At 40.5% G+C, this 26504-nt stretch overlaps 1 protein-coding gene across 1 annotated transcript in view; it reads right to left on the reverse strand.

Moving 5' to 3' along the window:
• The window catches only part of EFNA5 (ephrin A5), a gene marked incomplete at its 3' end in the record, with an annotated part of 398115 nt that overhangs the window by 335593 nt on the left and 36018 nt on the right, over positions 1–26504 (reverse strand). The gene's annotated exons all lie outside the window — the stretch shown is intronic.

Raw genomic sequence — 26504 nt, forward strand, 5'->3', positions numbered from 1 at the left:
CCCTGTTGTCCTGGCTGTACTTCTCTGGACTTGCTAGGAATTTGAAAAATACCATTCTTGAGAAATGTGTAATTGGCTGATTAAACAAGCTGGGCTCAATCAACTTTATTCTTGTATCCATTCTTTTCAAACCAGTTCTTTTTCCATCTGTGTACAAAATTTGAAACAGACCCCATAGATTTTCCACTATGGGAAATATTATTAGTCCCTTTGTTTGGGCACTAAAAATCTAATAACTCTGTCCCAGTCTAATCCACCCCAGTTTAGTCAAAATTCCAAATACATGTCCAGTTTAGGGCTTACCCCCCCACTCCTGCTCAGATCTGACCCAGTCTTTGAAGCCTGGAGTTGGGAGCAGTGTGGTTGCCTGCTTTACTGTTGCATAGCTCTTCCTCTTCTTCTCACCAGCTGCTGTTCCCAACCATGCCAGGGCTGGGCTGGGGTAGAAGGGACTAGGGGAAACTGGCTGGTACAGTTAGGTCTGTTGATGTCCTCTAGGCATAAGACATATGCAAAGCTGATTCTCTTATGCGGCACTTTTGCCTGTTCCTCAGAGATGCTCTGCTGGTGACACCTAAGCCACTGCTTCTCAAAGTGTGGTCCACAAATGAAAAATTTATTATCACCTGGGAGTTTGTTAGAAATACACATTTTGGAGCCCTTCCATCCTAAGGAATCAGAAACCCTAGAAGTATGGCCCAGGAATCTGTGTTTTAACAAGCCCTCTGGGTGATTCTAATGCAGGCTAAAGTTTGAGAAACATCGATCTAAACAATGGTTCCTCCCCTCTGGTTGGTCACTTACAACTTTGTTCACACCCTGGGTTCCTGGGCACATTGCACCTCCAGGCCTGTGTTCTCCTGCTGAGCTGAGCCCACAAACCAACCCCGGGAAATTACCCTTTCCCTGTAGCTAAAGGCGGCACATTTCCCTCCCAACATTATCTTCTCGTTGCTGTACTCCTCAGGGGTCCCTGCACCTAGATTGTCCATCTTAGACTTATGGGGACATGTAGATGTGAATGTCTCTGTGCCCCAAACTTCAGGAAGTAAGTGCCAAGCTCTCAGGATGTTCTCTTGAAGCCTCCCTCTCTTGGCCTAATGAGAAGAGTATGCTCCTCTCTTTACCTCCTATTGAAGTGGGTGATGAGCTCTTGCTGACCAAACTGGACTTATGATCTGTTAACATGTTCCATGAAATTGATCTAGCACACCCCTTTGGGACATGGGAGGACTTTGATCACTCTTGTACTATGCATGTCCTTTGGGGCCTACTGCAAAAATCCAAGACAACAGTAGAGTTAATATTTGACATCTTTTTGGACATGGCAACCAAAACTCAGTCCAATTGGGTGGTTGTACTTTTAGTAACGCAGTCCAAGCTCACACTGGTCACATCCCAGCATTGACATATAAGGAATATATTGTCAATTTCCTTAAATAATTTTCACTCATGTTCCTCTTAATTCATGTCTCCCAAAATTTATTCTTAGTTAGGTCTTTGTGTCAGTTTTAAAATTGATTTATGTTTCTCTTTATATTTAGCATGGTTATGTGCCACTCACGCCTTCTTGTATTCATACATTGCTGAGCTCATGGGACTTTTCAGACATTAACTTGCCTAGTATCTAGACTATCTGTCCAACTATGTTACCTACTTTTAAGTGAAATAATCACTGTCCCCATTATTCCTAGCATTTTTCCTTCTTGTTCATCAGAATTAAGAACAAATTGCTAATTTCCTGATCAATTCCTCTACATCTGAGAGATGAAATCATCAACAAGGCAAATGAAGAGCTTATCAGATGTCCTGCTGTCATTGCATTAAATATCCTACATATGCTCATTCTGTATATGAGCTATTCACCTTTCCTAATTGGGCACTCACTGCTGCTTCGTAACTGATTTCTTAACTGCTCTTTATTGCGTCTCCATGGAGCTTACACTAACTCTTCTTTACCCCTTAAAATCCAGGCACCATTTCTTCCCATCACTACTCATAGATGACCCCTCATCCATTTAATGAAAGAACTAATGTCAGACAATATGAGCTCCCTCAACTTCCCGCCTCTTGATCTCAAAATCTCCCATAATTTGATTCTTTTACTTTCTCCCTGTTATCTCAGAAAACATACCTCTTATGCTTGCCAAGACCATGCCTCCATCTTTGTCATCTTTTCTCATCCTCTTTGGGACTTTCATTTCTTCTGCCTTCTTAACGTGTCTCTCTCCACTAGCCCCCTGACATTGGCCAAAAAAACAAAAGTTTTAGTCCCATATCCTACAAACCAACCAACAAGAAAACACCCCTAGATGCTCAAGTTGCCATCATGTTGTTTTCCTTTGCTTCACTCCTGTTGACCAATCTCAGCTCGCTTTTCTCCATTCTCCTGATAACTTTCCATTCAGAGTTAGTCAATGATCTCCTAACCATCAAATTCAAAAGCTTTTTCTTATTTTTCTTCTTCTTGGAACCATAGACTTTTCATATTACACTTTATAGTCTTGACTCTCCACTGGGCACATGATAAGTCCTCAATCCAGATCAGTCTCGATTGTTGTAATCTCATCAGCTTCAAAACTGATCTCCCTACTGAAAATCTCATTGTATATTCCGTTGTCAGAATTACTTTTGTAAAGGGAATTCAGCTTTGCTTAAATCTCTTAAATAATCTGGCCCCAATATCCATCTCCAGCCTTATTGCCTAATGTTTCTTGACACACCAACCAAAGTGGATGACACAGAATGGAACCATTTCCCTCTTCTCCAAACAAAACGTTTTTTATTTCTTCAGGCTTTTGATTATGATGTTTTTCCACTTTGAACTTCTCCTTCTTCCCAGTTCTTTGTCATAGTACTTATGCTTTAAAATCTATCACAAATGCTACCTCTTCTGTGAAGACTTGCCTGATTCTGTTAGATGAGTGACTTCTTTTCCTCTAAATTTCTATAGTCTATTGGCATCCCTCATGTTATACATTCAAATATATGAATATGGATAATCACTAAATTTAGAGAGCATAACTTCTTTCTAAAATGACTACATCTTTCTTACACAAGGAAAACAATATAAAACCAATCCAGGGCTTCCCTGGTGGCGCAGTGGTTGAGAGTCTGCCCGCCGATGCAAGGGACACGGGTTCGTGCCCCGGTCCGGGAAGATCCCACGTGCCGCGGAGCGGCTGGGCCCGTGAGCCATGGCCGCTGAGCCTGCGCGTCCGGAGCCTGTGCTCCGCAATGGAAGAGGCCACAACAGTGAGAGGCCCGCCTACCAGAAAAAAAAAAAAAATTAAATTAAAAAAAAAACAAAAACAAAAAACAAAACCAATCCACCTTTCTTGTCTTGCATTAGTTTAGACAAAACACCATCTGAGAACTGGGAAAACCATAATTTTCTTTAATGTTTTGCCTGTAATTTGTAAAACAACAGAAAATATTCCTGTTTTAAACATGTGTGGACATGTTTAAAATTTTTCCCAGATGCCATAATCTCAGTACTGTATGGCAATGTCTTCATGACACCCACTGAACATCCAGATGCTGAAAGAGTCTGGAGGACAGGAACTAAAATGATTAGCAATTGTGGAAATAGGCCCTTTGTGGAAATAATTTATATATGAAGAAGAAGAAGGAGGACAAAGAGGAGGAGAAGGGTGAATTATTTGACTCAGAGAAGAAAAGGTAGGGGCAGGAAATGTTAGTTATTAGTCTCTGAGTGTCTAAAAAAACTATTATATGAGAGACCGTGAGCACCTTTTTCGTGTTCCTACTCAGAGGAGGACAAATGCTTTGGGCTGTTGCATGAGAGATTACAAAGAGACAGTGGGATAAGTCTCCAGACTGTAAAGTTGATAAAATTGTGCGGTGTGATAACATGTTGTCAAAGAAAGGGAGGACATCTTTCTACACTGGGGTCAGGGTGGTACCTTGGTTGAAAGAAAAGATACTGGAGATAGGGTTTTTATTCCCATGAGGTCATACATGTAGAGAAAGAAATGATTCTATCACACAGTGTATGAGAAAGCTCTTTCAGAAAACCTAAGTTAGGAATCTAATCTATACCCAAGGAAGGAAGAAAGGTTCTGAGAATATGGCCCTGTGGGTAGATGCAGTCTTTGAAATGACATTCTGTTTACTTCTCATGGATCACCCACTCCCTAGCATTGTGACTCTGGGAAGGTTATTCGACTGCTCTAAGAATCAGTTTTCTCATCTGTAAAGTGGGGATAATAGCTGTGCCTCCTTCACAGAGATGAGAGTATTCTCTGAGATGATGATCAATAAATGTTATTTTTTTAATTGTATTAGATATGTAGCACCTTCTAGGTACTACGTTAGGCATATTCCCAATCATTATCTCCTTTACAGAGCAATCATCCAAGCCCTATATAAAACAGATGATATGACGACTTTTCACCAGAGTTATGTTCTTTAATTAAAAATGAAAGCCCTAGGTATCAAAGACCAGCCTGCTGAGTTTCTTTACCTTTCCCAACCACGAGACATTTCCCTGATGTCTGCAGCACGTCTTTGACGTCTGGGACAGAAGACCAATTTGCCTTTACCCCCACATGGCTCCACCTGTCACCATTATTATGTGATCTTTATAAAATTAAACAGAGAATGTACCAACCTTTTTTTTTTTTTTTTGCTATGCTTTCTACCAAAACCATTAAGCTTACAAATATGGTGTCTGTTTAATAAGGTGAATGGATACCAGAAAGAAAATTCCTGTAGTTAATTTTATATCTTCAAAACAGTATTTATACCCACTAAAGTATGCGTGATCAATTTGAGCTATAATGTATTTCTCATCATCTGATGAACTTGTGATAGAGGGTCTCTTTTTAGCCAGTGGTTATTATAGAAAGCATATTTTCCTCTGGGTCATTGTTTCTTTCTTCCTCTGCCACTTACCTTCACAAAAAGCCATTTTCTCAAGGATTCCAGGGTGTGACTCCTTTAACTCTTCTCTGTTTCTGTCAAGGGAAGAGATCACCATTCTGATCTGGGCAGAGGTTACTGTGTATCAATATAGACAAGTGGTAAGCTTTCAATTGCCCATTTGAGAGTCAATTAAGAAGCACAGAATGCTAAAGTTACCTATGTAGTTGTAGTAGAGTGTGTGTGTGTGTGTGTGTGCGTGTGCGTGTGTGTGTGTGCGTGTGTGTATACATATGTATTCCCTTTTTTTAAGGAAAGTTTGCATACTCAGGAGCAAGGATAATGAGACATATGCTCCATTCTTAGCAAAATAAAGAGTTCAGTACAAAGCATTATATGTAGCTTAATGCAAAAATATATTAATGACTATCTGTATGCTAATAGTGAAATTTAAAAATCCAAACTGCACAGTTGAATTTATATGGCTGAGTCAGAAAGAGTCATCATAATTGGAATTCGGCAACATGTCTGGATGATAGAAATCAGTGGGGCATGACAATCTTTACTTTGAGTTATACATAAAGATAGCTTAGGACTGGAATGAGACATGCATGATGTATAAAGGAATCCTTAGACACTATGAAAGTAGTTCGCCACTGTGAAGAGAAAATGGGAAGGTTAAATTACTTTGGCTATAAAACCCCATGTAGGGCTTCCCTGGTGGCACAGTGGTTGAGAGTCCGCCTGCCAATGCAGGGAACACGGGTTCGTGCCTTGGTCCGGGAAGATCCCACATGCCGCGGAGCGGCTGGGCCCGTGAGCCATGGCCGCTGAGCCTGCGCGTCCGGAGCCTGTGCTCCGCAACGGGAGAGGCCACAGCAGTGAGAGGCCCATGTACCTCAAAAAAAAAAAAAAAAAAAAAAAAAAAAAAAAAAGAGAAAAAAAAAACCCCATGTAATGCAAAAACAAACTGAACCAACTGTGCTTTCCAGATGTCTTAAGAACTGCATAATTGCAGAAGTTGGAGGAGTATATGAAGATGATTTCAGGGTATGTCTGATACTTTATTACAGAAACAGCAACAATAATGATAAAAGTTTTAAATGATCCCAAGATGAACAAAGGAAATACTACTGCACAGGTTTAATAAGACATCCTTTTATAGAAGATGCCTAAAGTGTCAGCCTTTAGAGTAAGAACCACTTGAGTTTGAGCCCCAGTGTCACCACTTACTCCCTGTTGGACCTTGAAAAAGTCCTTTACCTCACTGAGCTTTAGTTTGCTCATCTGTAAAAGCTGACCAAACAGGGCTAATGTGAGGTTTAAATGAGATATGAATAAATTTCTTAGCATAGAGTCAGGGGCAAGGATTAAGGGCTCAATAAATGTCAGCTATGGTGTTGATAATGATGAAGAAGAGGAGGAAGGAGAGAATGAAGAGGAAAATCAGCTAGATTGTCTATCTATAAATGCTTGTTAAAAGAGACTCTCAAGAAGAAACAATTGTCTGATGATGAAATGAGAGAATCCTCTCCTTCTAGGGGAAAGTTATATTATAGTAAATCATTTAGGTGCATTCCTATCTGTCCTTGTAGAAGAATATTCACTGTAAAATTGAAATGGGGTTATATGACTTCTGTCAGATGGAAAGAGGAATTTTTTTACCTAGAATTAAGAACAAACCTTAAATATGCTATTAAAAAATCTGTCCTTTGGCTAAATCCCTATATAGCTAAGAGTTTATGAAAGAGAGCAGTTTGTTTGTTTGTTTGTTTTTACGGTATGCGGGCCTCTCACTGCTGTGGCCTCTCCCGTTGCGGAACACAAGCTCCGGACGCGCAGGCTCAGCGGCCATGGTTCACGGACCCAGCCGATCCGTGGCATGTGGGATCCTCCCGGATTGGGGCACGAACCCGTGTCCCCTGAACTGGCAGGCGGACTCTCAACCACTGTGCCACCAGGGAAGCCCGAGAGCAGTTTCTTCACTGTCCCTGAGTCTGCAGGTACAGTGGGGGTAGAACGTGGCACATCAAAAGTTAAGGCGCAATGAGCAGCAGTTCTTGAAATTGACAAGCCAATCCTAATATTTATATGAAAATGTAAAAGACTTCAAATATTTGAAGCAATCTTGAAAAAGAATAACAAAGTTGGAGAACTTACGCTACCTGATTTCAATATTCTGGGAAGCCACAGTAATCAAAGCAGTGTGATTGTGGATTCACAGAGCAATGGAACAGAATACAGAGCAAGACACTCCCACTCGGGTGGTTATTTGACTTTTGGCAAAGGTGCCAAAGTAATCCAATAGGAAAAAGAAATTTTTGTCAATAAGTCGTACAATGAATAAAAGGAAATAAGTATCAATAAATTGGATATCCATATTGAAAAAAGTGAACTTTGGCCTCTACCTCATATATACACATACATTAATTCAAGATGGATAACAGACCTAAACATGAAAGCTAACACCATAAAATTTTAGTAGAAAACATAAAAGAATGTCTTCATGATTTGGGGGTAGGCTAAGGTTTTTTCTGTGTGTGTAATGGGACAAAGAAACACTAACCATAAAAAATGTTTTGGTAAATTAGTCTTCATTAAATGAAAAGCTTCTTTCATCAAAAGACACTACTAAGAAAATGAATAGGCAAAATGAAGACTGGGAGAAAATATTTGTAAAATAGATATCCGACAAAAGACTGGTATCCAGGATCTAAAGAACTTTTACAACTCAGGGACTTCCCTGGTGGCGCAGTGGTTCAGAATCTGCCTGCCAATGCAGGGGACATAGGTTCGATCCCTGGTCTGGGAAGATCCCTCATGCTGGGGAGCAACTAAGCCCGTGTGCCACAACTACTGAGCCTACACTCTAGAACCTGTGCGCCACAACAACTGAGTCCGCGTGCCACAACTGCTGAAGCCCGTGTGCCTAGAGCCCGTGCTCCGCAACGAGAGAAGCCACCGCAATGAGAAGCCTGCACACTGCAACAAAGAGTAGCCTCCACTCGACACAACTAAAGAAAGCCTGTGCACAGCAACGAAGACCCAACACAACCAAAACTAAATAAATAAGTAAATAAAAGCAATCATTTAAAAAAAAATAAAGAACTTTTACAACTCAGTAATATAAAGTCAAATAACTCAGAAATAAAGGGGACAAAAGATTTGAAGATGCTTTCCAAAAGAAGATGTATGAATGGACAAGTATACAAGAAGATGTTTAACAACATTAGTCGTCAGGGAAATGTAAATTAAAACTACAATGAATACCAGTATGTATCCACGAGGAAGGCTAAAATAAAAAAAAAACTGACAACATCGAAATTTGATGAGGATGTAGAGTGATTAGAACTTGAAAATATTATTGGTAGGAGTGAAAAATAGTACAATCTAAAGTTAGTACAATCTACTTTATGACCCAGAAACTCTACTCCTAGGTATTTATCCAGGATAAATTAAAACATGTGTCTACAAAGGCTTGTACAATAATGTTCATAGCAGATTTATTCATTATAGCTAAAAACTAAAGATAGTCCATCAACAGGATAATGTAGAAACAAATTCTGCTCTATTTATGCAATGGAATACTGCGATAAAACGGGGAAAACCATACTGATTACAGACAACGATATGAACAAATCTCAAAAACAATACTGAGGGGGAAAAAGAAATTTTAGAACAGGCAAAAGTAATTTACGGCAGAAAATGTCAGAACAGTGAGTGCCTGAGGGGGGCGAATAATTGACTGGGAAGGAGCATGTGGGAGCTTTCTGGAGTGTTGGTGATGTTCTATATAGGGGTTTGGGTTATACACGTGTCAAAACTCATGGAATGTTTCTTTAAGATTTGTGCATTTCATTACATATAAATTTTACCTCAAATAAAAACAAGACCATGAACAAATATTTAACCCTAATTAATAATATGCATACTGAAATGCTTGGGGGAAAGTGTACTGACATTTGAACTGGCTTTGAAATGCCTCAAAAAATAAGATGGGTCGATAGATGCATTGAGGGATGGATAGATGGACTGTTACGTGATATGTGATAAATCATGTGATTGATATGTGATGAAATAGGTATAGTAAAATGTTAATGGCACAGTCTAGGTGGAGGGTATGTGGGTGTTCACTGTAAAATTCTCTCAACTTTTCTGGATTTTTGAATGGTTTTGTAATAAAATGTTAGAAAAAGAAGTTAAGGTTGAATGGGTAGTTGATGGGTTGATCTGGGTCTGACCAAGACCCAGATGAGTGACTCTGGTCCTCTCCTGTGGAGTATAGAATAGAAGAGCCAGGAAGGTTTTAAGCAGGGCAGTGCTATCATCAGATTTACATTTCAGAACGACCTCTCTGCCTGAAGTGTACAGGGTGAATTGTAGGCAGAGGGAGAGGAACTAACTGCAGTCTAGGAGACCAGTTAGGAAACTATTCCAGTTGCACATGTGAGATAGTTAACAGGGTAAGGTCTATAGAATTACAGTAGGCGATAGTTAGGTAATGGGGGAGAGGGCCAGGAAGGAGTCCAAAAGGGCACCCGGGTTTCTGGCATTGTTCACAGAAAGAATGGCCTGACAACCTCTGGAGGAAATGGAGATGAAGCAAATGAGGGGTTGAAGGTGGTGGGTGAGAAAAGGTATTTCATTCCGTATCAGACATGCTGACTTTGAGGTTCTCTGTGGTTCTCTGAGATGAAGATGTCCAGGTGGCATTAGTAATAAGGGTCTGGAGCTCAGAGAAGAAGTCTAGGTTGGAGATATGGATTTTGAAATCATCAGCTAAATGATGGCAGTTGAAGCCATGCCAATGGATGAGATGGTCCAGGGGGAGAACATAAATGAAAGAGCCCTGGGGTTACTCACTCTTTAGGGTTTGGCTGAGGAAAAGGAGGCGGGCAAGGAAGGCCAAGGAGGAACAATGAAGAGCAATGTTTGTGGATCTCAAAAGGACTAAGGGCAAAATTCATAGAGAGGAGGTACACGTAACTCTGTTCGGGCTTTTGGAATGGGAAGAAGAGGACGCAGCAAAGTTTTCACAAAGGAAATACCAGTGGGACAAGACTTTAAAGGGTGAATAGGAGTTTTCCATGTGAACAAGGGAGGTAAAAGAAAGGCAAAAGGAACAAAATGATAGGCCAGAAGTTTCAAGGACTATTTAGGGAATTTCAGGCCATGTTTTGTGGGGTTTTTTGTTTGTTTGTTTTTTGACCCTAGGTTGGGGGTTACAGTTTGGCTTTTTCACAAATATCAGCCTGTTGGAATACAGTGTTGGGTTAGGGAAGGACGATTTCTGTACTTCTCCCTGATATAAACTACTAGTTTCCAACAGTAGTGCACACCAGCATCCCCTGGACAGCTTGTTAAAACAGATTGCTGGGCTCCACCCCCAGAGTTTCTGATACAGTAGGTATGGGTGGGCCTGATAATTTGAATTTCTAATAAGATCCCAGGTGATGTCAATGCTGCTGCTCCAGGGACCACACTTTGAGAACCACTGAGAATGCAGAGAAGAGGTGCCACACTACCCCCCAGAATCAGCTTCTAAGGGCAGGCTTTCCCTGTCAGAGGGGACCAGTTATATTGGCAATAAGGGACTGTTCACATCACACAGTCTTCACATCTTTCTCACTTTCTTGGTAGACAGCTCCTTCCTGTTTAATCTTCAACTTATAAAAATTTTGGAAAATTTCAAGGCTGGGTTCTTTTCAACAAAGCAGACTCATGCTCGTGTGAGTCCCAGGGCCTCCTCTGTCCACTCACCCTGGTGACACACAAAAAAGAAAATGACTGCCGTGCCTTTCTCCACAGTCTTGGCTGCCTCGTGGAACTGATTTACATCAGTTCATCCTTTTCCCTTCCTAAGCCAGCCCAGTTATTACTGGAAGATAAAATAAGCAAGCATAAACGATGATAATGTATCAAACTCCCCACAATAGCTCCTGGTCTGGTGGTGACCCTAGTGACACCACGGCCTCTCCTAGAAACTGGTGACACGTTTTCATTTAAAATTTATCTCTTCTACAGTTCTGCGACATTTCAACAACACAATCTAATGCAACATCCCCAAATTAATCAGGAATTGTAGTCCCTCCACACCCTCCCCTCCCAGATTGTAGGGTTTTATGGCATTTGAATTTAGGATGCCTATTACTTTGTGAGAATGAGCTGCTTTTAACTCTCCTCCTTTCCCCCCAAACCTTGAGATTACGGGGGTCTTGCGTATATCTCTGTGCCACCATGGTGTAGGAATAGCATAGTTGATATGTCTGCAAGGTGAGTGCCAATTTACTACCCCAAGCCTCCCTGAGGTTGGTGGAGAAGAGCTGGGCTGTTCCTCTGCCCACAAGAGGAACACAAAAGGGATGAGCAGGGAACAGAGGATCAAAGGATCAAACTAATCTGTAGCAAGGAGGACATAGCGTGACCTGTGGGGCCCATGACAAAGGCCATGGTGAGAGGGAAACTGAGCTTGTTAGATGACTGATCATAATCCAGAGAGGTGTTTACATCAGGTAAGAAAGTATAAATAGGGAGAATTATACACAATGGTAGAGACAGGGCCAAACTAGAATATACTTGCGAGATACTTCAGAGTTTTAGAAGGCATTCAAATCAACTTAGCCAAAGAAGAGATAAAGTGATGCAGTCCCAGGAGATTCTAAGGGTGACATTATCACCAAAATACGAGGCTCCTATAGTCTAATCCATTCCTCTACCAAACTAGGTTCAGTTTATGATAAAGATATTAAAATGGGGGGAGGGTGTAGGATTCAGAGCATCCAAGAGCCCTTACACAGTGTGTGATCTAATAGAAAAAAAACAATGCAGCTGAGCCTCAAAACCAGACAATCCAGGGGGATGTGACACTGAATATTTAAAAGTCTGTCATGTGAAAGGGGACGAAACTTGTATGGATGGGTAGATGTTACAGGGAAAAGATTTTAGAGCAAGAAATATAATAAGGAATTTTCTGGAAGGTAGAACAGCTTGAGGAGTTGGGAGCATGGGGTTTGGAGCAAAGCTGCTTAGGTTTGAAGGTCCTGTAGTAACCTTCTGATTGAGTTACCCTCTTGGTACCTCAGTTCTCTAATCAGCACAATGGCTTTAAGAATAGTATCTTCTAAGAGTATTGTTGGGAGATTAAAGAGTTAATAGTTCTAAAATGCTTACACAGTGTCTGGCACATGCCAAGGGTTATCGTTGCTGTTATTCTTGTTACTGATAGAGCTACTGATGGAAGAATGGCTTTGAGGGATGGTGTGTACCCTCCGAGTTGTCGTCTGAGCAGAGATGTTCAGGTAGGCAGGAAATCAGAGAGGAAGCAGTGGTAGGAGGGCAATGGCACCAGATTGATGGTTTCAGCGATAGGCAGACACGGGACTTCAGAACAACTACAAAGGATTAATTCTCCACCATCTCTATTTCCACTCGCAACAGCATCGTGACTACTTCTAAAGGTTGTTTTTGCTTTAGTAAAAGCATGAGAACTCACTCCCACAAATACTTCCACAATTATAATATCTTTAAAACTGTCTATAGATGATATTTACATTTTCACAAACTAATAAAAGTCAGTCTTGAGAAAAAGTGAGCATTTTGAATCAGGTAAGATGCAGGGACATTCATTCATCCTTTCATTCAATATTTACCAAGTAATTCATACATCGGGCACTGTGCTAGCATCGGGGATACATATATTAGTAGTGATAAGCTACATTCCCTTGCCTTCAAGGAGTTTACGATTTAGTCACATTGGTCAGAAATAAGATACAAGAGGTTAAGAACCACTATGTGAAATAAACCTAAGAGAAGCCTTTCAATACTGAGTGAGAGTCTACAAATCTACAATTCTTGCCCCAGTAAGTAGCAGCAGCAACAGTCCTGTGGACAAATTTAGTACAGAGAACAGATAAAAACCAAAGCCAAAACCCAAAATCCCAACACACACACACACACCCCGCCGCCCAACCCACAGACAGCAGCCTAGAATCCGCCTTGAGGCTGTATAAGCATGTTGAGTTAAAGGCACTGAGGGTCACTTTGCTTTTGAGAAGTAAAGCATAAGGGCAAGAAAGAGCAATCCCTTTGTGATGAAGCAGAGAAATGACTTCTTCAGAAAGAAAACAGAAATTCTTTAAAGTAAAATATAATCTAAAAAATAAAAATCTACCTGGCTATAGCCATTGAGGTGTTAAATACATACATTAAACTCCAATGGGATGGGGTAGATAAACACACAGTACAAAAGAGAGATTGCTGAGAACCTTTATGAAAACTACATATTATAGTTTAGAAGCTGGATGAAAAAAATCTGTTGCTAAAGATAAATTTAACAAAGAATAGAGAATTTAAGACATACAGTTTCAACAAAAGAAGTTTAAGGTAAAACAAAAATTTCTCCTGCAATCATTTTTAGCAAAATCTTGATGGAGACTAAAGTCTCTTCCAGGAAGTCATTACGTAGCACTTAAGACATGTAAGTGTTTCAACTCTCCAAAGCCAGATGGTATTCATTGTGGGGTCCCAGGAGGACTCACATGTGAATGGCCACGGTATTGGTCAGAACGTAAAATACAGCCTCAATGTTACATACTTACCTAAACATCAGGCTCCACTGGGATTTTTTTCTTGAATAAAGGTTTGAGAATTGGGTCCCATCATCTATTAGTGCAGAGGAATTAGTTCTGGAAATTAGAAAGGTGTTTTGTCCTCCAGAGATACAAGACATTTAAAAACTCTGAACCTCTTGAATTCTAAAACACTTTCTTCAAAGATTAATTGAATCACTATGCTGTTATAATCATGATATATTCTGAAGTAAAAAATAAAATCAATATTCAATTTAAATTCTTTCTGGGGAAGGAAAACAAAATGGGGAGAAAAATAATCCAACATTAATTTCTAAAAGTGATTTATATTTTTCTGTTTTTTCCCCCAAATTTTGTCTCTTGAATATGTATCATTTCCATAACCAGGAAAGATGGTTGAAACAAAGAACTATAATATACCAATATTAAGACATTTCTTAAAATATTTATCTTAAAGAGTGCAATTAATTCTGGTAGCTCTACTCAAAAAGATTTAGGATAGCCAAGCATAATAAGAGTTTAGGTGTCCACTCTGGATTAAGACTCCAAATAGAGAGTGCAAGATGGATGGTCCAATACATGGTATGAAACTGAACAGTCTAACATTATTTTATTCTAGAATACAGAAAAATTATTAGAGACTTTGTTGAGCTATTTAAGCCCTCAGTGTAATATGAGCAACTCCCCATTTTAACCTATGTGCTAAGGGGAAAAGAGGGACGCTGTATGAAACTAATAACCAGGAGAATTAGTAAAAATATGAATTAAGTTTTCACTCTATATAGAGCTCAAGTATAGAATATTGTGTCAAAGATTATAGTGGGAAAATCATGGAGGTATATTTTTACAATCATTAGTTATATTTGTCTCCACAAGTATAAAAATATTATTCTATCAAGTAGGTAATATAAAGCTATCAGAAGCAATAGGACATCAGTTGATTACCTACAAAAGAGATTACATTTATTTCCCTTGCTCAGTAGTATCACACATACCCATTGGTTATTGTACTATGGGGTCAATGGCCAGCTTATTTTAGTATTAGCAGATGTTAGCTACTAATGAAACAGGACACTTGGTGAGGGGGACCAAATATTTGATCATTTATGGGAGATCTTTATTTCTCTTGCAAGATTTTTCTTTAAGAGAAGCTCTTGGTCCTTAGTCAGGAAGACTAGTATATTTCCCAGGGAACTGAAAGCTCTGTGTAGAATAACCTCTATTATGCATGAGATACCATCTGTCTCTGGGTCAAAGAGATGATATACTGTGTTGCAGGACACTGGTTCCTTTTTGCTCCCATTAGATTAAGTCAGACACTTGGCTTCAAGGGACCGTCTGCACCAGTCCCATACCCCGAAGTTTACCCATGGCCTAATGTCAATCAACAGTCTGGAGGGCAGAAGCTCTTCCTATGTAGCAACAATACTTCATTTTAACTGACAGCTGACATTCTCCTTGATAGCAATTAGCACATTGAAAACTCCCAACAATTAACCTTGGCGGGAAAATAAATAATTACCATTAACGTCTTTACCAGGGTCAAAGACTATCATTTCATTATGCTCATACCCTTGTTAGTACATAGATTTTCTAGTAATTTGCTGATCATGTATGGACTTCAGTCTCAGTGTACGTATTTAAAATTTGTAGAAGTTGATCCTATAAAAAACACTATCCTGTGACCGCTTTAATAGAGTTAAAATGCCTAAGCAGCCCTGCCGATACAATTCTTCCTTTGCATATCTGACTTCTAAAAAGCACACATTCTCTTTGTAGTGTTCAAGCAAGTAGCCTTGAGCTGGAAGCAGGAGTGAAGGTCAAATAAGAGAGGAAGTCTTAACTAAATCAGATACATTTCATTTTGCACAAGAATTTTCTATCAGTTACCTCTATCAAAAATCAGCCTGTCTTTCCAGTTTACTTTTTACCAGGAGTAAAAATTAGTTTGCAAATTGTAAATGTAGGGGGGAGAGATAATTTAGCACACTGTTTTATCACTGTCAACCCAGTGGTTTTCATAACTGAATCCCACATATTCTGAGAACGTCACGACTGCCTTGCAGTGTTTATAAAGCGGCGTGGAACAAGCCCATCTCCACCAAAGGTCAGAGAGAGAAACCGAATGACCCAGGGAAGGACAGAGTGTGACCTGTTTGTGACTAAACTCTGAACAAGAGCAACTGAGTTAGTACAGTAGGCAGAATGAGAGCGAAGGAAGATACACACTGGGGGCTCAGCCATATTTCCTGAGGTTTTTCAGCCCCCCTGCCCCTGCACACCCTGATGACGCCAAGGCTGATAACTGCTCTTTTTAGATCAGGGCATAAATGCCCTTTCCTCAGTATAGTCATTAAAGCCAGGAGAAGGTGAGGATCTTACTTAGTGATGCCAGGATGCACTTCTGTTTGTTTATTCCTTTCTACTTAAGGACAGAAAGAGGCAGGGGGAGTTTACCCTGGGTTTCAACATCTGTCCACATCCCTACAGAAATTTTCAGCAGCTGAAGTCAATCAGTTTCCACAAAGTGCTAAGCAACCGTACCAAGTGCTCCCAACTAACATTACCTCCGGATGTGCATGACCAGGCATATTTCAACGTGCTCTGCCAGGCAGTGTTAGTAATGTGAGCAATACGCAGCTCCCTTTACTTGCTGACTGGCTTAAAAAGAGAAAATTAAATACATTTCTCATAAGGATATTTTGTGGAATTTTTCCACATCATTAAATAAAATGTAGCCCTGGTTTAAAGGCATTTCCTGAGAGAAAACATTTCTTAACCTAAACTAACTGAACGATGTGAAACAATCTGCCTGTATACACCATGATATTTTTTTCCTGATTACATGTAATGGCTCTCCTATCATCCTGCAGGCTTACCCGTATCATCGAATGTTTCATGGCCCTCCGAAAAAATTGACTGCAAACTTTTTAAAGCTGTTCTAGGGAAATGGGTGGTTATTCAATTTTCTCCTCGTAGTTACAAAAGACTGGATGGTATAAGAGATGACGTTTCGGAAATAATTAAGCAAAATAACGACTTGCTTTCTTCAGCTAGGTCCGTGCTTCCTTCACAACTTCGGCACAACAAGCTATAACATTGCTTTCTTATTGCTAGAATAAGGACGATGAGCTCAAATGTGACAGACAGCAAGAAGCAGATGCTATGAAGAAATACAGAATCAAATGGAAAGCTTTCTTGTTTGCCATCAGAATGCATATTTTTCACTTTCTTCCCAAGGATGGACTGCACATCCCTAGTGATGACTTAAATTCATTCACAGTTTGGGTTTGCAACACCGTTTAATTACTTTAGATCCCCAGTGAGGTAAATTACCACTCCTAACTCAGTCAGTTTTGGTTCCTGCATAGGGACTGAGGTGCTGTACAAGATTTCTGTTGCTTTTTATTTTCCATTGGAATAGCCACATGAGATGTTCTGATTTTTCAACAGACCCTCCTGGCCTCTTTGTCTCAGTCAGAAGTTTTCTATTAAAAAGAAAGAAAAAAAAAATGCTCCTTACAAGAAGATACCACACATCTTCTGTTTAACCCCAGGAGTCCTCTCTCCAATTTGAAAGTCAACATCAGACAGAGAGGTAACGCTTTTTGGTTTTGTTTCAATCCGAACTCTCACAGTTGTTCAAATTGAATCAAGAAGCAAGAGTTTCAAACTAAGTGGTGAGCTAAAATAAAACTGGGAGACATTCGTTCTAAAGGTTGTATGGGAGAAGTGCCGAGTACACCCTGAGAGAAAAATAAAGGAGGGGGTAAGTTCTCCATAAAGAGGTTATGGCTACACAAGAATCCACAAAGCAATGTGTAGGAAGAGAATGTACATACCGCCCGCAGCATAATCCAAGTTGCTGTAATACAGCTTGGTGAAACATTTCAGCACTGGGGTTTTTGAAAAAACTCGGTGAGTGAGATGCCTTCAGAAATAAAAACAAAGTTGGGTTCCAAGAATCTTAGCGATTCTTGTCCCCATCTGGCAACACGGACAAATGTGCATGTGTGAGTGCGTGTGCGCCCACCCCACACACACACGTGATAGGACAAGGCTGCTGTGTCTAAAGAGAAACATAGAACAATTTTCTCTTCGGGATGCTGGATCAAATTCCCAGTCTCCTAACTAGGTTAGGACTTTGTCCCTGCTTTGAGCCTTGCCTTGTGGCAGAGAATAACCTCCTGCTCCATTTCTATTCCCTGCAAAAATAAAACCTTCAAGAAGAAAGAATGTCCTATTGTTGGAGCAGAATTATTCCTCCAGCTTCTCAAAGAGGAGGTATTTTTGGCATCTGGGAAGAGATTGTGTCCAGAGGGGCTTCTTAGTTTTACAGCTGGGTCCACTCAAACCAGTCCAACAAGCCAGCATTACATAGAGGAGCCCAGCCAAACACAGACACTTCAATCACGCTCAATTCACTTGGGTTCTGGCAAATGAAATAAAACCCCAAAGCTTGGCTTTTTATTTTTCTTAGGGCAAAGTCCATTTAGAATTGATATAATCGCTTGCTATGGTTACATATGCCACATTTATTTTTAAATAGCTCCACATCCCAAGGGCTCCTGATTTCCATCCACACGGCAGGTAGAGAGGCTGCAGGAAAATCATTTTCAACACAGTCTGCATTTTACCAGGTTCCAAAAAAGCACATCTGGAGATGCACACCTAAGTTGGTGAGAAGCTGGGCTGCCTGGTAAATATGCCCTGCATTTTGGGTCCTGCTAAAGGATGCCCAGCCAGAGACATGGCTGGGGACGAAATCCATCCCATAATCTGCTAGCCAAGCTGAACATCCTGTCATGGGGCTGCAACTGCCTAGAGGAAGAGGCCTTTTATTTTCCCTACCCTGTGTAAATATGTCATCCACTCATAACTCTTGTGCATGTGGGGCTGTGTCTGCAAGTCACCTAATAGGCGACTGGGGGCCCTGATTAAGAAGTCCTGTGTTTGCTCTCGAATACCAGTGGAGGCGGATCTATAGAAGGCCGTTCCTCTGCTATACGAGGGCTCAGGGGCCAGACTCTCACAGCCCCTGCCAAGAAGCTGACTAAGATGCGGACCAACACCGGGATAAGACTCAAGCTCTCTCTGACTCGGGTTCCTCTGCTTCCTGGCTGAATGGCATTTTGTGCTTCTCCTGAGGAAGGTGATGACATTTGCCTACTCTTATCCAGGGCTGGTGCTTTACTTCTCTTCCTTATCAGTTCCTTGCAGTCAGGGACTGGGTCTCACTCATCTTTGGATGCTAAATAGAGTCCAGCTGAGTCTTGATGGTTAATATCTTGTTTAATCCAGAAATTGCAAACTGTGACCTGTAGACCAGCCTGGCTGCTCGTGTATCAAGAATTGTGTATCATCTGGCACAGATAGAGTTTAGCAAGTTATAAATTAGGTTTTATGTTTTACATACATTCTTACATTTACAAATGGAGGGGCTTCACATTAAAATCTGCATTTCTGGTTTCTTTGGAAAAACTGGGGATGCTGGCATCACTGGCTTTGCTTTGTCTTGTGACAGCGTTCAGCCAGAGCAGAGGAGCTGCTAGGCTTTTTGATCTGGCGTGTTCTCTAGGTCACAGAGTCACCATGGTGCCTTATTCCTTCCTGTGAACTATCTGCCTTGCTCTTCTACGAATACAGTTTAATTAAATAGGAGTCCATTGGAATAATGATCCAATAATCTCCCTTATTATATTCAGTTACCGGATCCAATGCTGTAGCATGGAGTTTGTCAACTTTTTTCTCCCTTATCATCCATGGTAGATGACTTGCACATGTGCAACACACTCTCAAGGGTGCTGTCAGTGTTATTCTAGCTGTAACAAGACTGTGAGATGGTTGCTATGGCCTGGAAAACTCTCTTCTTAGAAAAAGAAAGCAAATGCTCTGCAGGCTTCAGAAAAGCTATTACTGGTAACAAATTTCTTGTGACATCTCACAACTGATCATGACACACTTGTGTGGAGTGAGAGTGCAGTTGCGAATAGCTTTGAAGCTGAAAAAGGAAAAGCATAAATAAGTTTAGAGAATTGTGTTTATAAAGCACGATAGAAAAGCATCAACAAGACCTCCCAGTAGATAATTTTAGATCAGAGTAAATACTAGGTTTACTAACTTCAATTCAGTTTCCCACACATATATTTATGACCAAGGCCAGCCCACTACATGGGAGAAATTGGCAGCCACCTTCTTCTTGTGATCGGGCTGGTAAGGAATCTCTACTATTAGACTCATTTCTAGGATTTAGGTAAAGACAGGGTATTGTTCTAGGAGACTCTTGAAGACAGAGAAGATCAACAGATTCTCTCAGATGCTCTCCTAGAACTTGAATTAGGGTCGGTGTCTTAGATTTGTAGTTTGTACCAAGAGGGTAGCAGGAAACCTGGATCTGTCTCAAGAGAAGGCATGGAGGCTGAGAGCTCAGCAGCAATCGGGAGGGAGAAGCAATAGGTCTGGACAGGGGGTGACAGAACCAGATGAAGGATTGACAGAGAGCCCTGGGGTGCTGAGTGCTGACTTAGGGAAAGAGACCCAGGAGATGAGCTTTTGAGAAAGAAGAATGGAGTAATGGCAAAATCCACGGGGATGGATTACTCCAGAAGTTCTTTCCAAAGCTGGCTTTGCTGGTGATTTTGAAATTCACCAGTGTCATACGGGCTCATTTAAGGCATGGTAGATGGATTGCCTTCACCTGGGGGGCAAGTGGAACGTCAGAGGCTAGTCCCTAATGCAGAGTGTGGTTTTTGTCTTAATCACCAATCTTTCTTTTTTCAGGATTTTTAATAGGGAGACTGGCATTTTGCCTGAGAGCAATAGGGTCTTAAGATAAAGTATTGGACGTCTGATGTTTCTAGAAATTAGATTGTTAACAGGCACAGTAAATGGATCAGGTGGTTCATTTTTCTTTGCAGGCTGGATTATGTACAGGTTGGCCTGGGCAAATTAGGGACCATCTATTGAGAATTAAGTACTTATTACTCTGCCCAGGCTCTGATTTCTTCAAATTCAAAGATGAAGAATTCTGAACGAAAAAGAGGTTTTCGGAAGCTTCTAAAAAGGTGGTGTAGACTAATGGTTTTAGTCATAGCTCTTTAAGTTGTTTTTACCACCTCTCAGAGGGACTTAAATTTCAGCTGTCTGAGGCTGGCTAATTACTGAGGTAAAGTCAAAAGTTGTTCTGTGCTCAGAGAGGACAGGGGAATAAGAGCAGTGAACCACAAAACTGTGTCAGGAAAGTTTACTTTTCATGGTCATTGAATTAATGAAGGAACACGGCAGCTCTGGTCCGTCTCTGTCTTCGTGTCACCCTGGGCCTCGGTGCCACAAAGGGAGAGACTCTTGTCAGACCCAAGCACCTTTTCCACCAGAGGGGAGCTGGCAAAAACAGAACGCTCCTTGATTAGGAAAAAAAAAAGGTTGGAAATTGCTAATTCTCACTTTCCACTCACTCGCTTAAAATGTGACAATTGTGTTTCTGGGGTGTCCTTTGAGAGACACAAGGATGAGAAGTGGAGTCGGGGGCAGAAAACACAATGCCTGCCTTTTTTCCCTCTGGAGACAGAGAGAGAGCAGAATGATTTGCAGGTGGCCCCATCTGCAGCCACAAGGAATGCAACGACTTGGAAAAGAGCTCTACTTTTTTTTTCTTTTTTTAATTGCAAAAAAAGAATAAGAAGAAAATGCTAATAGTTGCAGCTAGAAAATATGCCTGGGAGTATGGCCTTTATCATCTGCTTTTGAAGTAGGGGTTGAGAAAGAGATGAAGCCAGGGAGAGTACCCAGAGGGCTGATCAGGCGTTCAGAGCGCTGTGGGCACCAGGACACTTTGGCACCTGAGGGAGAAACTTTTCTGTAAAGTCATTTCAAACTTGCTCGGTGATTTGGTGAGAATAATTTACATGGTCTTCTAAATGGTATATTCCTGTTTCATCTCCAGACAAGAGCGAAAGAGATGTTTATAAAGACCTTAGCCTCTGTTTAGGGATGTCTAAATGCATTCTGGTAATTAACTTAACTTTGATCCAATGCAGTGCTTTTTCTTGGTAAAATGAATAAATCAGTGAAGGTTCTGGAACACTCTCCCCATTGAGACCCCTATCATTAATATCAAACTGAATTATTTCAATGGATATTGTTAAGTCTGTTGTTTTTTAAATCTCCTATCTGGTTTTCCTATTAATAAATAATATTAACTATTAATAAGAGTTCAAAGTGAAAAACTTTAATTTATTAGTGCAATGCTTATCTTTTCTCATAAAACAAAACCTAAGAGTGTTCTATATAAGACTGTCCACATGTTGGTAATATTCTTGTCATAATCTGCATCTCAGTTCCTCACTATATTGTTAGGAAGGCTTAGTCACATGGCACAAGCAATAAAGAGAAGAGACCACAGTTCAGCTTCCATAACAATGAATGGATTACGTACATTCAACTCCTCTTGCCATTTTTATGTATCTCTCTTCCCTGAAACCCAGAAGGGAAAGAGTGAGGTAGAATTACTATTTAGCTGAAAAGAATCACAGGCTAATATGTACTAGATATACTGTCACCCTCCTCTTGTCCCTGTGTCCTGGTATTTCCTCAGCTGTGGTGTCTGCGAAATGGACTGGTCCAATATCAGACCTGGAGTTATGAAAGGAAGTATGATTCTTTTCATAAAGGGAGAAACAGATATATTTAATCATTTCATATGAACACTGAATTTCATCAATATAGCGCATCTGGTACCAGTCCGCAGCCTGGGGGTTGAGGACCCCGAGTTAGACTATCCAGTGACGTTGGCCCCTAATGAAAAGACTGTGGAATCCTTGAGAAAGGCAAGGTATTGTCATGCTTGATATAGGATACTGCACCCCACAATTCTTCCCAGCCACACTCTTGCAACTCGAAGGTTGCAAATTCAGGTGCCTACTTGGCCAGGAGAGGAAACTGAGTGACTGAAGTGGGAAGGTGTGAGAAATGAACAGGGAAAGATGGGAACCATGGTAAACAGGAAAGAATGTCTCATGGTGTGAGGGTGGAGTTACCACTCAGACTAGTACTTAATGGAAATGAAGCCTAGTGTTACCCTTTTGATTTTTTAAATGAGAAATAAGAAACCTAAATTTTCATGTGAATTTGCCCAATTTTTTAAGGTTGGCAATTTATTAAAAAATTTAACAGCGCTGAACTATCCTTGCCTATTGGCTGCCTTAGAGGGCACTCTTATTTTTCTTGCATAAAAGCCCCCTCACTGAAGATGACCATTGCTTTAACTTTACCTGCAAGCCCTAGCTTCTCTAAACTCTGGAACAGACCTCCCCCTGCCCATCTGTTTCTCAGAAGGAAGCTCATGTGACACAGCTGGCTGGTACAGACCCTGACATAACATCACAGCATATCCAGGGCAAAAGATGAGCAGGGCCTTGGGGCAGGCATAGAACGAGGACAGTCCCATTTTTGCCATAGACAGAAAGTGGCATTTTGACCTCCAGTTCTGCTACGATGATAATATAAGGGGATACCCGAGGCTGCAGGGTTAGGATGGTACCCACTGCCACAAAATGGCCCTGTCTGTCTCTGGTGGAATTCTCCTTCCTGTGAGGGAGCACTTAGGCCAGGGAAGTTGTGGGTAAGAGATCTGAAAATGGTCTAAATATCCTTTTAAAAAAAATCCTCTTAAGATGGTCTAAAACCTTTTCCCCCATTCTAAAATACTCTTTCTGAAACCCAACTCCCTTTATTTGTGTTAGCATATTTGCCCTTGAGTGTGCCTGGGTGAGTTTACTCTGTCACCTAAGAAGCAAAAGAAAGCAAATTCAATTTTATGTAAGTAGTGAAAGAAAAATACCATCAAGAATCTTCAGAGCAGCAATTGTAGATGTTTTGCACCAGGGGAATTGAGAATGTGCTTTGCGAAAATGACAAAAGGTTGCTAAGAAGAGTCAACAAACCAGTTTGGGAACTGATGTCCCATAAAAATGATGGCCACTTGACAAGGTATGGGAGCCATAAAGGGCACTGGTACACAGCAGAGACCTCAGGTCCTATCTTTACAATGAGGCAGACATCAGTTCACTCAAAATGGCTCACAACTGATGTCTTTGCTATTCTCCTACCGAAAGCAGTGTCTCATTATTTGAATATTGAAACATGGAATCAAACAAACCTATCAATCTATTTCTCCTAGTTATTTGCATTTCAAATTAGTGAGGTCTTTTAAAATATTCATGTTCTTTGACTCCGTAAAAGAACTTGCAGGAATTTACTCCAAGGAAACAATTCTACACAATAGCAAAAAACAGAAAACAAGCTAAATATTCAGTAATAGTGGAATGGTTAGTAAACCACAGTCTATGATCTCAGTGAAATGTTATACAACCATTGCAATGATTATAAGGACTATGCAATAACATAGAAAATACTTATGTTAAAATGTTGTCAGAAAGGCAAGATGTAAAATTCTAAACAAGCATGATTTTATATTATACAAACCAGCCAACTAGACAGCAACAAAATCCTTTGTACAGGAAATACAGGATTACAGGAAAATTCATTGAAAAGTTAACAGTAGCACTGTCTGGGTGATATCAGTTTTTCTCTTCTTTCCTTAATTTTCTGTATTTTCTAAAATGAGCATATATTACTTGTGTAATGAAAAAAAGTATACATTTAAAAATGGGGCTCACTCCCAACGCTTTAGAAAATGATAGCTAGGGACTTCCCTGGTGGCACGGTGGTTAAGAATCTGCCTGCCAATGCCGGGGACACGGGTTCAATCCCTGGCCCAGGAAGATCCCACATGCCGCGGAGCAACCAAGCCCATGTACCACAACTCCTGAGCCCGTGCGCCACAACTACTGAAGCCCGCACACTCTAGGGCCCTCGTGCCGCAACTACTGAGCCCGCGTGCCGCAACTACTGAAGGCCGCGTGCCTAGAGATTGTGCTCCACAATAAGAGAAGCCACCGCGACGAGAAGCCCACGTGCCGCAACGAAGAGTAGCCCCCACTCGCCGCAACTAGAGAAAGCCTGGGTGCAGCAATGAAGACCCAAACGCAGCCAAAAAAAAAATAAGAAAAAGAAAATGACAGCTAACACAAAATGAAGCAGTCTCTTCAACAAAGTGGACGTAGGGTTATCATTAGCAGGATTTTCTAAAGCGAAAATATTCATCCAGCGCAATAATGATCCAAAAGCACTGCTTGTGAGGAGGGGAAATAACTCCAACATTTCCCTCAAATAACGCTGCCAACACTGCACAGAATCAAGTTAATTATTCCAAGGATGGGTTACAACCCAAAGCAAGAGATTTTCTTATTTTTATCATAATCTCAGTGAAACCTTGTACATGTGGTACCATCAGTGAGAAAATTAACCTTATTAAAATCCAGCTACAGTATTAAATAAGGGATTTCCATGGAAGCAGATTCAGAAAGTTGAATGAATGTAATGTGAAGTGGAATTTCCTTTCATTTTGTACCCCCTCCCCACATAAACCTCTGCCCTTCAATTTCATCAAGTGATCCTTTGTTCTGACATTCTGGGCAGGAAGTATGGAGAGAACTGATCAACTTTCCTAACACCTCTTGTGAGTTTTGAATATGCACGTGTTCGAATACATCAAACACATCTGCTTCAAGACAGTCCATGCTAAATAACCTCACCATGTGTAATTCATACACCACACCAGCTCCCTTCCTCTTGTCTCTCCTTCATGTAATAGCAACTCACACAGACACACACTAGAGTTTTCCCAGCCTGATATTTAAAATGGAGGAAAACAAATTTGCAACAGGAACGTGAAAAGCACTATGTTGCTACGTCCAAATAACCATCAAGAGAGAAATAAATCAAATTCAGCAAGTGAGAGGAGAGATGGGAAAGGGAGAGGACTGAGAGGAGAGGAGCGAAATTTAGGCTGGAAATTCCATTGTGTGGTTTTCAAAGGCTTTTCTGAGCTTTCTCTTTCTATTATCACCTTACAAATAGCCTATTGAGTAGAAAAGGATGCAAATATTTGTTTTGGGTTTCTTGCTACCTTCTTTTAGAAGATGGAGAAAAATGTTAAAGAGGATATTTTATTATTCTTGTATCGTTTTTGCTTTATTTCACTGAAGTGGCCAAAAGACACAAAGTGAACATACAAAAACAAGCATTACTATTGATGCCACATTGACTTACTTTTTCATCCTGTTTTCTTCGTGTGTGTGGCTCAGGCTACTAGAAGAAATGTATTGATTGGTCGACAGTTACTCCTAAGATCCTTCCGTAGGGATGTGTATGAATTAAGTTTGTATGTTTTGAGAATTAAGTTTGAAGTAGACAAAGTTTATATTAGCTTTCCCTAGTCATTATCATCTTTCCTTTCATTTGTACAAATTAAATACTACATGCTTTCCCCTGGCCTCTTTCCTAGTTTGCTTGGTTGTATCTGAAAAGTCTTCAAATTTGCCACGGCTTATCCTCAGGGGAGCAGAATCACCGGCATTGACATCTGCAACAAGGCTTCAAATTTGGTTCTGAAAGTAATCTGGGCAGAATTATTTTCTGTCTTTGAGCATTAGTTTACTTATTTGAGTCTGTTCAAAAAAAAGGTTAATAGTACAGAGCTTAATTGAATGGAATTCCCAAGATGTTAAGTTAAACATCATTTATGGAAAACCGCATTTAGTTCATAAGCCCATCAGCAACACTCAACAAGGACATGAGGATGCATGTCCTACCACTAAATGCTGCCTCACAAATCCAGCAAGTCCTGTCCTTTCCTAACTGGTTTTCGATTCACAAAGGGATCTGACCTTTACCCTATGGTTTCTTATTTCCTTTAAAAGTCAGAAAAAAGTTATGAAAGAGTTTACTAAAATGACTTATAAAAGACTGTCCATTCCTCAAAAGCTGGCTCTTGCCTCTCAGCTTTTCTCTTCATCCATTTCCACTGGGATTTGAAACATTACTTTAGTTCCCAAGTCAGGGAGGACATTTCTCTTTATTTCCCACATATTCCTCTGACTGGAGCATATATTTAAAATAGCAGTAGCTTGC

The sequence above is a fragment of the Stenella coeruleoalba genome, assembly GCF_951394435.1.
Source record: "Stenella coeruleoalba genome assembly, chromosome: 3".
NCBI classification, from domain to species: domain Eukaryota; kingdom Metazoa; phylum Chordata; class Mammalia; order Artiodactyla; family Delphinidae; genus Stenella; species Stenella coeruleoalba.